The sequence below is a fragment of the Mustela lutreola genome, chromosome 14 (genome assembly GCF_030435805.1).
Source record: "Mustela lutreola isolate mMusLut2 chromosome 14, mMusLut2.pri, whole genome shotgun sequence".
NCBI lineage: Eukaryota > Metazoa > Chordata > Mammalia > Carnivora > Mustelidae > Mustela > Mustela lutreola.
The window spans coordinates 15,252,209-15,265,504 of NC_081303.1; positions in this window are offsets into that span (position 1 = coordinate 15,252,209).

Below are 13,296 nucleotides of genomic sequence, written 5' to 3' on the forward strand. Positions count from 1 at the left end.
TTAGCTGACTGTATTTGTGTGGGTCTATTTCTGAGATCTTTATTCTGATCCAGGTTCACTCATTTTTTTCAGATACTGTTTCGTAAGCACCTTCTCGAGAGGGCATTCTGCTTAGGCACAAAAGGAAGACAAAGTCACTGCTCTTAGGTAGCTCTCAGTCCTGATAATCAACACAGTAGTTCACAGTAGAGTTGGTAAATGCCACAATGGAAGTACACACAGAGTCCTAAGAGATCCCAGCATCTGTTCCAGCTCTATAACGACTGTTCCCACCCAGGTCCCAGACGCTGTCATTTTTAACCCAGATTTGTGAAGTCCCCTCCTAACTAAATTGTCTGATTCCATGCTTGCCTTTCCTTTGTTTTTTGTTTATTTTTAAAGATTTCTGTATTTATTTGAGAGAGTGCGAGAGAGCAGGAGGAGGGGTTGAGAGAGAGGGACAGGGAATGGATCTCAAGCAGATCCCTGCAAAGCATGGAGCCTGATGTGGGGCTCGATCTCACAACCCTGAGATCCTGACCTGAGCCGAAACCAAGATTCAGATGCTTAACCCGCTGAGCCATCTGGGCACTCCTTGCCTTTCCTTCAAAAGAAAGTGGAATTGTATCATTGCTTTACCCGAAATCTCCAGGGGACTCCCTTCTACCTTAGAGTCAAAGTCAAAGTCCTCACATCACCTTCATGAGCTGGATGCCAAGTGCTCCTGACCTCGTCTCCCATTTTCACCTCATCCTTCTGTTCTGGCCCCTCTGGCCTCGCTGGACTGCGTAGGCGCCAGGCACTCGGGTCTCAGGGCTTTGCACCTGCTTTGCTCCCTGCTCAAGAATAATCTTGCCAGAAAGCTACATTCCCTCCACTTCCGAATTCCATCAAAGCGTGATACAATCTACACCACCCGGGCTCGTTTCCTGCTTGTAATTCACTTCTTCTTCTTTGTCTTCCTCGTCTTCTCCTTCCTCTTCCTCAGCCTCCTCCTACTTCGTTTAACTCTCTCTCCCAAGTAAATTCCATGAGATCATGGAACATTGTCTCTCCCCTTCTTTCCTCCTCCTTTTCTTTCCCCGCTTCTAGTGTCCAGAATAATGCTTGGAATATGGTAGGAACTTGTCAAATATTTATGGAATGAAGGAATGAAGCCATGGAAAAGAAATGAGGATACTTTGGGGGTAATCTTGGCAAACCATCAACTTCTCAAGGAAAGAGGAGCTTATGAAGCCATCATTGATTCTTAGTGCATGGGCATGAAATACATGTTTAATAAATAGGTAAAAACCAATATACTCAAATAGCTACTTTGTGGTGGAGAACACGGAGACACAAAGCTTGGAAAGATTTAAGCTCAGGTAGCCCAGAAGAGGCACACGTGACCTCTGAGACTGTACTAATATGTATATTTTCATTTCACCCTTAAAAAACTATAATCTCGGGGTGCCTGGGTGGCTCAGTGGATTAAAGCCTCTGCCTTCAGCTCAGGTCATGATCCCAGGGTCCTGGGATCGAGCCCCACACCGGGCTCTCTGCTCAACAGGGAGCCTGCTTCTCTCTCTCTGCCTGCCTCTCTGCCTACCTGTGATCTCTCTCTGTCAAATAAATAAATAAAATCTTAAAAAAATCCTATAATCTCTAAAGCAAGATGGACTGATTGGGTCAAGGGGATTATTTAGAAGTCAGGAGGAGGTTTCACAGGTTAGAATAATTCTTAGTAGGATTTTGAAAGAAGGGAGCCTCAATTAATAGACACAGAAAGAGTTCTTCTCTCTCCCAGATCCCATACCTAGGCTGAGCTGTCTGCTACTTCAGGAGCACACTCAAGAGGATCCTGACAGCAGCCTTAACAAGTGGCTGTGGTGAACTTCGCTTGCTTGCTAGCCCAGGCCATGGAGGGAAGGGGCTGAATGGACTTACCATCCCAGCAAGACTCTCTTTCATTTGCATCAAAAGAAAAATGCTGGAGGATTAGGAACACTTGCGGTACCTAAGATGAGGAAGCAATTTTCTCTGACAGGGGCTCTTCTCAGGGAACACAAGAGCTTCCCTTGACAAATCTATCCTTCTCAGACTCCTTCTCCGGGGTGTCTCTTGGACTCCAGCTAGAGAGCCCTATCTCAGCACAGCTCTTCCCGAACAAAGTAGAAAAGGTTGAGGTATAGCTAACTCTGCACTCCTTGCTCACTAGTATAGGCGTGTGTACTGGGGGTGGGATGTCTGCATCAGTACCTCACCGTAGGTTCAAGAGCAAGTTGTTGTTGAGCTGCTCTAATAATGTCGCCAATGTCCTCGTTGGTGTTTGTGGAGATAAATGCACATGGTCACGTCCGAAGTCTCCATCAAGTGGCATTTATAGCTTTTCCTTGTTTGTATTAACTGTTTTGCTGGTAACTTCTCCCATTTGTTCTCCCAGAGAACAAATAATACTGACTTGTCTTTCAAGATTTATATAACTGATTCCATATGCTTTGACAATTCTATCACATTTTTAGACAGTTACATAAGATTTTTTTTTTCTCATGGGATGTCAGGATAGTAACTTGGAAAGTTGAGGGCTGTCTTGTGAGTAATGTAAAAGGTTAGAAAGTCAAACAACAAACTTCAAATCTTCTTACCAAAACTGGTCTAGGAAGAAATGAGAGAGATTCTTAATGTGATGCCCCACAGAGTAAGAAATACTGGGGATTTTGTTTGTTTGGTTGTTTGGTTGGTTGGGCTTTTTTTTGGTTCAACACTGCTGTTAAAACATTTTTTTTTGTTTGTTTGTTTATTGTCTATCAATAAACCACCAATATGTTTTAAATATGCTCTGAGTTTTCTCTTTAAATTTTCCACACTTATCACTCTTCAGTGTAGTTGATTGACAGTCTGATTTTGGAATTTCAGGAACTTGTACAACTGAGAAAGAATAGAACATTTTTTAAATTAATGTTTTGTAATTTTATACTTTTATATGTGTTATAAAAGAAAAAATTCTTTTTCTTAGGAGAAGTATCACAACACCAAACCTCTTCATCCAATATCTGTACTCTCAGGACCTCTTCAACAAGTCAACTGCTCTTCAAGAATTTCATGACTTTCAGTGGTATGTGATTATATATTCTGGTCTCTATTTTCTTTCTTTCTTTTTTTCTTTGTTATTTTCTTCCTCTACTAAATTTCAGCAAAGTTTCTTTTTTTTTAGTTTCTAATTTTTCCAGTTTCTAGGCATCATGTTGTTTATTTTAACTTTTTTCTTAATATATGTATTTATAGCATGAATTTCACTTGAACATCTGTTTTTGCTGCAAAACCCGTAGGTTTTGGAATATTGTATTTTCTTTCTCTCTTGTTTTGAGACATATTTTGATCTACTATTTGATCCTTAGTTTTGCACCATTGTGTTTGAAAAATACACTCAGTATGACTTCAGTCTTCTTAAATTTGTAGTGTTTGTTATGTCTCTTTTTATTTGATTTAACCAGGGGATTCTTCTGAGTATACCTGAAGAAAATGTGTATTCTATTCTTCTTGGGTGGAATGTGTCATACATATCTTTTAGAACCATGTATTTGGAAGTATGCTTCAAGTAAAAACTGTTCTTTTTGGGGGGGGGATACCTTTAACTGAGGGTACTCTTTTAACACAAAGTATATCTGTGGGGAAGTGGGGGGGGGGGTAAAATAGGTGAAAGGGATTAAGAGTACACTTAAAATGATGAGCACTAAATAATGTATAGAACTGTTGAATCACTACATGTTGTATACCTACAACTAACATAACACTGGAGGTTAACTATTTTGGAATTAAAATGAAAAACTTAATTTAAAAAAAGTGCAAGAAAGAACAATAAAAAAAGAGATTTTGGTAAATGGAAAGAGAGACTTAATTTTCACTCAGCTGGGTGTGACTGGCAACATTGGATTTTTCTTTGCATATGGATACATTTTCTTGTACTCACAATGAGAAAAAAAATAAGGCTGGAACTCTTTTTATTCCCTCTGAGCTTTCTTCTCTTTCTTTCCCTCCTCCATTTGGCTGAAGGAGCAAAGATGAATGCAAATGGTTATTAAATAATCACTTGTTACAAATAACTGATTAGGATTTGGGCTATGTCAACAGTTGATGCTTGCCAGTCTCTTGGCAGAGCTCTGATCACATTAGGTTTTGGATAATCAATTTATTCTAACACAAACCATATTGGATGATTGATATTTTATGCCTTTTTATTTCTTTTAAACAGCCTTCTGAACCAAATGCTTATTATTCTGAAATGCAGCCAGATTCTGGCCACCCCAGGAGTCCAGTGTTAAGATGGAACTCCTAATACTTTAGATATTTTCTTGGCTTACATCGAAGAAACACTTAGGAACTTGAACAGAAAAATTATGTTTCTGATTTTCTTTCTTATCTCCTGATTACTCAAGTTTCATAGGCAAGTGACAATAACCTTGTAATCTAGGTAACTTTTCCTGCAATAAAACCTTCCTCCTCTTGCTTTGTTTTGCCTCAATTTTAACGAAACAAGGAGTACCCCAAATTTTAGCCTTCCAATCCTGTAATAAACAGCCACCACGGGGTGGGTGGAAGCCCACAGAAGGGAGCAGAGAGGGGTTTCTGGGAAAATGGCATGCAAATTGACTAGCAGTTGTGCAGTGGATTGAAAGGGAATTAAACTGAGGGGTGGAGCATAGGCACCCGTGGGAATGGGGCTATAACAGAACCATGTTCTAGGGGCGATCTGATGACAGTGTCAACAAGCCAACTATTTGGAGATATGGAGTTGGCAGAAGAAAGACACTTCAGATCAGTACCTGTGGATAAGATGGAGCAGCAGCTAAGATGTGAGCCGAGGTGGCAAATTCAGATGCTTTGTGGGGAGTGGGCAAGTGGCCTACATGCAGGAATGCTATTAATAATATTTAGCAGCTGATATGGTACCAACCGTCAGCCATCGGGACAGATCCTGGCCATGGACATGGAGCAGATCCAATAGCAGGGATCCTTGCAACACCTGGCATTTCTCCTTTCTTTCTTGGATCTTGGAGAGATCTGAAGGATCTTTGGAGGGGGTCAGGGTCTGGGGCAGCTAGAGAGGCAGGAAAACATTTGGGAGGCACAGAATAGTACTGGTTTACCAAACAATTTAAAGTATTTCCCTAGTCTAACTGATTTAACTGAACTGTACTGGTGGATTATCAGCCCTTCCGCATAGACAAAGTGGGCTGCATGGAGGGACAAGGGAGTGGAGCCAACTGCAGTAAGTCTGAGCAGGCGTGCGTGATTAGCGGAGTCCACTGCATTTTTCGTCCAGTGGAAATCTTTTTAAAAACTACGCTTTAACTCTTTGTGGCTGAAACCAAACACATTTGCAGGGTGATCGTGGGCGTTTGTCTTCATGGGAGACATTGTATTCCGGTTTTTATCTGAATATCTGATGCATTATAACACCAATATCTCAGGTGAGAAACCTCAGCTGTTTTTGACCTCTTCATTCATTCGTTTCTCCTTTCCTTCATGTATTTATTTAATGTTACTGAAGATTCTTTTGTTCTCCACATTTTGTCCCTTCTTTCCTGATACCTTTCTTAGACTCTCCGCCTCCATCTTCCAACGAAGCTCCCAGAATAGTACCCGAGCCTGTCTTTTCTGTACTTTAACCTCCTGGTAATCCTCAAATTCATTTGCTTTTTTACTTACCTATTTAACATTTATTGGATACCTTCCATGTCCCAGACACCATACTAGGTGCTGATATAAAAGACTGTAAGTCTTCTTATTCCCCTTAAGGAGATTTTGGTTCAACTCAACCCACTGACGAAGTATTATTGACATTCTGGTTGACAACATTTTACTCAGTCCTTAGAGATGATGATTAAATGGCCTTCTCTCTTTTTTGTTTCCCACCCCCTGCTCCTCATGCTACCCTAGTGTTTTCCTCAGCATCTCACTCCAGGACCTAGTTCTTGGTCTGTGTTTCCTTCACACCCTTCTCTCTTACTTTTGTGAAGACTCTCTGCCCTCCTGAGCCTTCATGGTCATCTCAGGGGTCCAGTGGTACCAGGAAGACTTTCAGCAGCCTAGTTCATCAAGGGCCGTGGCTTTCATTGAGCTGCTGCCAAGATCATACTTCATCTGGGGGAGATTTGTGTCCTTTGCCTGTGGGTGATATATAATGTTACCAAGTTTCCTAGAAGTTTGATTCAATGCAAAATACCACATGCATGGTAGAAGGAGGCTGCTTGACAAAAAGGAGTAAACGTGTCAGACTGACTTAGCAGAGGGAATTAGGGAGGGGGTGGGAAGGACAGAGGGCAAGCGCAATTTTTTTTTTTTTTTTTAGAGGGAAAGAGTCTCTCATCTAAATTTCCAAGAGGGCATGAATAGTGGTGAGTTCCGAAAGCAACACTGTATAGGCCAGACCATAGAGGCCAGTCTGGTGGGAGTCCTATTCAAAGTTGTTGTCTCCTTAGCTTGCCACCATACCTGCAGTGAGCTGAGCAAAGAAGATGCTGGGGAAGATTAAGCACAAGTGGATGAGACTTCTACATATCTTCTGCTCAAGATGGTCAAGCCTCTGTACGTGGACATGGTCCACTGACTTGGTCCTGCTGCCTTTCGGGGATTCGTGTGATAGAAGGGCCCTGTCAGCTTTCAGGGATCTGCCCACTTCCACACAAGAATATTATTGCTATACTGAATGTTATGTGTTGAATTTTGATCCCCCCAGAAAAAGACGTGTTGAAGCCCTGACCCCCAGTATCTCAGAATGTGTGAACTTACTTAGAGTCTTTACAGATGTAGTCAAGTTAAAATAAGGTTATTAGGGTTGGCCTAATCCAGTGACTAATGTTCTTATAAAGGGAAATTTGGACATGAGACAGAAACACAGAGGGAAAGCAATGTGAAGACACACAAGGAGAAGACAGCCAGAAGATCCAAGCAATGCATCAATATGTCAAGGAACACCAAAAATTATTGGCAAACACTTGAAGCTAAAAGAAGCCAAGAAGGATTCTCCTGTCAGAGAGAGCGTGGTCCCACTAAAACCTTGGTTATGGACTTGCCTCCAAAACGTGAGGCAATATATTTCTATTGTTTCAGTCTACTCAGTTTTTGGTATGATAGCCCTAGGAAACTAATAGTCCTTCTTCATTGGCCAAGAGTGCCACAGCAGACATGCCATCATGGTCATCCACAAGCCTACCACAAGCCACATAAAAAATGATAAGTATCTTCTGCTTCCAGCATGGAGAACACTGGGTTTTACAGACATATTTGCATATAGTGATAGTGTTTATCTATAGGCTAATTAACATGTAGTACCTTCTTTGTTGTTCTAGAAATGCACTGTCCAGTAATACATTACCTACTAGTCTACAGAATAGGAGAAGATATTTGCAAATGTATTATCAGATAAAGGGCTAGTATCCACCATCTATAAAGAACTTCTCAAACTCAACACCCAAAGAACAAATAATCCAATCAAGAAATGGACAGAAGACAGGAACAGAGATTTCTCTAAAGAAGACATGCAAATGGCCAACAGATACATGAAGAAAAAATGTTCAGCATCACTCAGCATCAGGGAAATATAAATCAAAACCCCAATGAGATACCACCTCACTCCGGTGAGAATGGCTAAAATTAAAATTTGGGAAACAACAGATGTTGTCAAGGATATGGAGTAAGGGGAACCCTCTTACACAGTTGGTGGGAATGCCAGCTGGTACAGTCACTCTGGAAAACAATATGGAGCTTCCTCAGAAAGCTGAAAATAGAGCTACCCTACAACCCAGGAATTGTATGACGAGGTATTTACCTCAAATATACAAATGTATCATTCTGAAGAGGCACCTGCACCCCAATGTTATAGCAGCAATCTCCACATAGCCAAACTATGGAAAAAGACCAGATGTCCATCGACAGATGAATGGATAAAGAAGATGTGGTGTACATACATACACTGGAATACTACTCAGCCATTACAAAAATGAAATCTTGCCATTTGCGGTAACGTGGATGGAACTAGAGGGTGTTATGCTAAGCAAAGTAAGTCAGTCAGAGAAAGACATCATCATATGATCTCACTTATGTTTGGAATTTAAGAAACAAAACAGAGGAGCATAAGAGAAGAGAGGAAAATGTAAAACAAGATGAAATCAGAGAGACAAACCGTAAGAGACTCTTAAGCATAGGAAAAAAAAAAAAACTGAGGGTTGCTGGAGGGGAAGCTGGGGGCGGGGTGGGGTAACTGGGTGATGGACATTAAGGAGGGCACATGATATCACGAGCACTGGGTGTTATACAAGACTGATGAATCACTGACCTCCACCTCTGAAACTAACAATGCGCTATATGTTATTTAATTGAATTTAAATTTGAAAAATAAAATTTTAATTAATTAATTTAATTTTAATTAAATTAAAAATTTAGTTCCTTAGGCACATGAGCCATATATCAAACGCTCAGTAGTCATGTAGCTAGTAGCTACATGATGCAGAATACAGATGCAGAAAACATGTTCACCACTGCAGAAAGTTCTCTTGGGTAGCACTGCTCAGTGGAATGTTCTGGTCAACAGAGAGATAACCTATGCCTAAAAAACAGCAGAAAGGAAGGAAGGGAAGAAGGAAGGAAGAAAGGAAAGAAAGAAAGAAAAAAAGAACGAAAGAAAGACAGACAGACAGACAAAGGAAAAAGAGGCCAATATAGTTAACTTAATCCTCAAACTGTACTCTGATAGTTCTAAAAGGGACGCTATAATCTAGAAATATTTTAGAAGCGGGAGGGTGAATTTCAGTCCTCGCTGTACAGCGGGCCAGAATGCCAGCAAATTGAGAGTTAGGCTGATTGAACGTTAAATAAATCAGTGTTTGCTGTCTCAACTATGGCCCAAGTACAAAATTTAACCAAGTCTGGGGAATAATTTAGAAACATTTAAAGTCATTAGGATCATTAGATCTGACTTGAGCAAAGCAAAATAAACAACCCTCCTGGCCTGATTTGGAACCAGTTCTTCTATGCCTTCTAAATCAAAGCTAAATCCTCTGAGTTTAAATATATTACAACTATTTTTCTTGGTTTGGATGTGTGTATCCAAACTTCCACATTTTTTTCAGTGTTTGTTCCACTGTTTTCTGTACCCTAATTACTCCCCGTCTCAGAGCCATAAGACTGTAAGGGACCGAAGAGTCTAGTTTGCCTCTGCCTCAAGTCCAGAAGCCAACAGAACAGACTCTCTGTGTCCCTGTGTTCTAGGTCCCATCTTTCATGCGAATGTCATCAGCCCACGAGTGTACTTCGACTTTACCACCGTGATTTCTTGTGCTCCCTCAGTTTTCATAATGGAATTTTTACATTCCTTCCAAACCTTTGGGTCAGAGTGACATTTAATTTGCCCCTCTGAACCCTTCGCTGCAATTTTCTTTGTCTGGCCTGCAGGGAGAGAGACTAAATTTCCTTTTTTATTGTGGTTAGGGGTTCACCAAGGAACAATGGCAGGAATGTGGCTCTGAATTCTTAAATTATGGATAGCTAAATAATACTTTACAGACAAAGAGGACTCCAAAAAATTCTTAGCTGACTGGTTGGCTTAAAGACATTAACACTCTTCTTTAAAAAATAACTTGGTCTGCGGGGCACCTGGGTGGCTCACGGGTTAAAGCCTCTGCTTTCAGCTCAGGTCATGATCCCAGGGTCCTGGGATCGAGCCCCACATTGGGCTCTCTGCTCAGCGGGGAGCCTGCTTCCCCCTCTCTCTCTGCCTGCCTCTCTGCCTACTTGTGATCTCTCTCTGTCAAATAAATAAGTAAAATCTTAAAAAAAAAAATAACTTGGTCCGTGTTTAAGAGATGTGTGGTGCTCTGAGAAATAAATTGCCAGAGAAGGACTTTCCTTACGGAGGCCAGCCATCTGAATATGTGATTGTAAGATTATGATGTCAGCTAAGAGCAGAGATGAGTAGATAAAACAAGAGAAATATTTAATAGGAGAACATTTTCCACGTTGAGAGTAGAAAGGTTCTACCACATTCTTGGTACAGGTTTCTGTCCTTCTTCCAAGTATGGATGATACATGGCCTTTCTCCTTTTAAGAAATTCAACAAGCGGGGGTGCCTGGGTGGCTTCATAGGTTTTGTCTGACTCTTGATTTCGGCTCAGGTCATGATTTTGGGGTCATGAGATCAAGCCTCACATTGGGCTCTGTGCTGAGCAAGGAACCCCCCTTAGGATTCTCTTTCTCCCTCCTACGAAAAGATTCAGAACATTTTTAGAAAAATAGCTAGTATTGAGGGAAAAAATTCCAAATTGCCAAAGGAAACACACACACACACACACACACACACACACACATACACTCACTCACTCATAAAATTTCTTTGAATAGTGAGATTTGTTCTGGTCTTATGCAAATTAATTTTTTTTTCCCACCTGGGTTCTGAACGCTTTATGATTTACTCATGCCGGTTTACAATGGGCTGCTTTTTTTCTTCTATCAAACTTCTTATTGTAAGTTATAGACAATTCTCAGTCTTAACTCCCAAATTTGTAGCCTCAGGCCTGATCTCTTTCTTGGACTCCAGATCCACATACCCAATCATCTAGGCAGCTCCGCCCTGATCAAGGTCTTTTGGACATCTGAGACTTAGTGTCCAAAACTGTCCTTCAACCCCAGAGCGGTTCTACTGATAGTCTTCCCTCGGTCAGTATCTGGGAATTTCAAAATTCCATTTGCTTAGGTCAAAACCTTTGAAATCAAAATAACTCCTTGACTGCACCTCCCACATCTACCACATCAAGAGAGCCTCTTTTAAAATATCTCCAGAATCTGACCACCACATCTCACCATCCCCACTGCCACCATCAGCCGCCAGCATCTCCCCCTTTGATGACTGCAAGGGCGTCTGAGCCGTTTCTCTGCTTCTCTCCTTACCATGCAGAGTTTCCTGACCGCAGCCTGAGTGCAGATCCCCCTGCAGGCCTCGGAGTGGAGGAGTGACAGGATCTGACTTATGTTCTTAAACCATCTCCTTCCTTAAGTAGCACTCAGTGAGGCCTACAGTAAACATCCAGTTTAAAATGACAAGTTACCAGCATTATTTACACTAGCCAAGACATGGAAACAACCTAAGTGTCCATTGACAACTGAATGGATCAAGAAAATGGGGTGTATATATGCAATGGCATGTCATGTAGTCGTAAAAAAGGAAGAGATTTGGCTATCTGCCACAACCTGGGTAGATCCTGAGGGCATTATGCTGAGTGCAATAAGTCAGACAAAGACAAATACTGTATGATCTTTCTTATATATAAAAATTAAGGAAAAAAAACTCAGAAAAAGAGAATGTATTTATGGTTACCAAAGCAGGGAGATTGGATGAGGTGGCCAAAAGGTACAAACTCCTGGTTGTCAGATGAAGAAACACTAGGGAAGTAATGTACAACGTGATGACTATATTTAAGTATAGTATAACCATATTGTAGTATAGTAGTACTGTAGTATAGTATAGTATAACTATAGTAAATATACTGCATATATAGTAGTATACTATGGTATAACTATATTGTATATATGTATATTTTATTTTATATGATATTATTTTTTAAAATATTTTATTTATTTGACAGAGAGAGACACAGCGAGAGAGGGAACATAAGCAGGGGGAGTGGGAGAGGGAGAAACAGACTCCCCACCGAGAAGGGAGCCTGATGCAGGGCTCCATCCCAGGACCTGAGCTGAAGGCAGATGCTTAAGGACTGAGCCACCCAGGTGCCCCTGTATGATATATTTTAAAGTTGTTAAGAGAGTAGATCCTAAGAGTTCTCATTACAAGGGAAAAAATTTTTTTCTCTTTCTCTCTTTATTTTTAGAATAAAATGTTTTCTTTTCTTTTTTTCATTTTCTTTCTTTCTTTCTTTTTTTTTTTTTGATTATCTATATGAGTTGATGGGTGTTAACTAAACTTACTATGGTCATCATTTCACAATATATTATTATTTTGTACACCTTAAAGATACAGTGTTATATGTCAATTTTATTGAGATATAGAATTACAAGCTACCCTCCCTTGGCATTCTCAGTGACCTTAGCTCAATCAATTTCTCATTGCACTAATCACTTTTATCATATCATATAATTTCCCTGTTAATCACGTATATTGTTTGTCTCTTATTCAAACCATCCCTCCCCCTGTCCCAATAGAATATAAGCTACATGAAGGCAGATACCTGGTTTGTTCCCTGATACATCCTAAGTTTTGAAACTATACATGGTACATTGTAGGCATTCAATAAATACTTGCTGAATGACAAAGACAATTTTCTTTGTAATCTACCTGGGAATCTTCAACCCTGCTCAGTGAAATCTACCTTTTCCCACTACTCTTAGATAAATTCTTTATCAGGTCCTATATCTTTTCCAGTTGGATAATGGGAAGGCTGTGGGACAATTCCCGTCACAGGGAGAGTCTTATTTCAGTGTTGCCAATAACCCATTTCTGTGTAATACATGTAATTTGGACTTTCAGTCAAATTTAAAGTGTTTCCTTCCTGCTGGGGCACCTGAGTGGCTCAGTTGGTTAAGCACCTGACTCTTGATTTTGGCTCAGATCATGATCTCAGGGTCTTGAGATCCAGCCCTGTGATGGGCAGTTGGTTAAGCACCTGACTCTTGATTTTGGCTCATATCATGATCTCAGGTCTTGAGATCCAGCCCTGTGATAGGCCCTAAGCTCAGTGCAAGTCTTCTTGTCTCTCTCCCTCCCCCTCTGTCTCTTCCCCCTCTTCCTCACTTGCTCTCTCTCTTTCTCTCTAATGAATGATTGAATGAATGAATAATCTTAAAAAACAAAACAAAACTGTTTCCCTCTTGCCAGTTCCTGGATCCTGCAGTGGGAAGGGGATTGTGGATGCTTCTGTTCCAAATCACCATCTTGTTCTACTTTTCCAACCTCTGCTCACTAGTCCAGACTCTGACTCCCTAAATGAGAAGAAATTAAGGCAATGCACAGTATTCAGAGATCGGTATTTTCACCATCTGTCCCTGGTGTTTATGAGGCTTGGCAAATGTAGCTGTGGGATATATTTGTGGTCCTTCCCTTGGGATACGTTTTGTGGGTTTCTAGGAAACTCTCACTGGGATCCTCTAATGACCACTTCTGTGATGTGGGATATGGCTGGCCACTTAACACTGCAAACACTCAGGCCCTGGACATTGGGGCTTCCACTTCACAAGACTCTCTGGTAAACCTCTTGAGCAAGATCTCTTTGAAGATGGCTCCAGTCTGGTTCCCACAAGGGCATATATGGTCATGTGAACCGCTTCAAC